General features: G+C 39.8%; 1 long non-coding RNA gene across 1 annotated transcript; it reads right to left on the bottom strand.

Moving 5' to 3' along the window:
* Positions 1 to 141: 141 nt before the first annotated feature.
* Positions 142 to 954, bottom strand: LOC119345532. Its single transcript, XR_005167074.1, has 3 exons — positions 841 to 954; positions 648 to 760; positions 142 to 530 (listed from the first exon to the last, which is right to left on the bottom strand). It is a non-coding gene; the product is annotated as an uncharacterized LOC119345532 (long non-coding RNA).
* Positions 955 to 977: the final 23 nt, after the last annotated feature.

Below are 977 nucleotides of genomic sequence, written 5' to 3'. Positions count from 1 at the left end.
AAATAAATAAATGATCACAAAGTGAACAGATTGCCATTTTTCCATGAAAGGTTGGGTGAGCAACCCCCAGCTTGAAAGACATAATTAGGACATGTTTGATGGAGAAGCTTATTTAGAAATAGTTTAATCGATACCATGATCATAGTGAAGGTAATAAATATGTATGAAAGAGCAGATGATCCTCCTCTCCACAACAACAGAAAAATTGAGTTTGAATAAACAGATCAAGTAATGAAAAAGCTCACGCCACTGCGACCATATACAAACACATTTGACCAGTCTAACATTGCAAAATATAGCTAGAAAATTAGAATGTCTTCTAACGCTCTAGCCCAACAAATGAAGGTGGAAGGAGATTGTTGTGCTGCAATACCATAGCTGAGAGGGAGGAAGGTCTAATTGTTGTGGACCAGAGTATTTACTCTGTCACACGGTTTGTGAGCGGAGAGGCGCGAGCAGTCCTCACAGTCATGACACCCAGATCATCGATGCCATAGCAGACCTCACGCTAGCCTCAGCAGGCCTCTAACCTGCAGGTTGTACAAACAGCACTATGTGCCTCAAGAAATTGTAACAAACAGGCCAAAAAAATACAATGGGCAACTGACCGAGTGAATGTGATATGTTTCATATTTCACACTTTTTACCTTGCAGAATAAACCATAAAGACCTTTCAGGCAATCTTTTCTTGTACCTATGGCATTCTCACAAGGAAAACCTTGGCCTTCAACAGCTCATCCATAATAACAACAGCATCAGCCTACATGTTTAGCAATGTTATGTGCATTTAAGAGATCTTCAATTGTTCAACAACAATAATGACACTAAACAGAGGTAAACCTGATCTGAAGCGACGCATACAGGGGAAAAAACACACCATAAAAGTTCATCTCCTCCAGCAAGAATCCTAAAAAGAAAGTAATTGTTCAACAACAATAATGGCACTAAACAGAGGTAAACCTGATCTGAAGCGAGGC

Source organism: Triticum dicoccoides, unplaced genomic scaffold (genome assembly GCF_002162155.2).
Source record: "Triticum dicoccoides isolate Atlit2015 ecotype Zavitan unplaced genomic scaffold, WEW_v2.0 scaffold248030, whole genome shotgun sequence".
In the NCBI taxonomy this organism is placed as follows: Eukaryota; Viridiplantae; Streptophyta; class Magnoliopsida; order Poales; family Poaceae; genus Triticum; species Triticum dicoccoides.
This window is presented reverse-complemented; position numbering and strand designations above follow the sequence as displayed.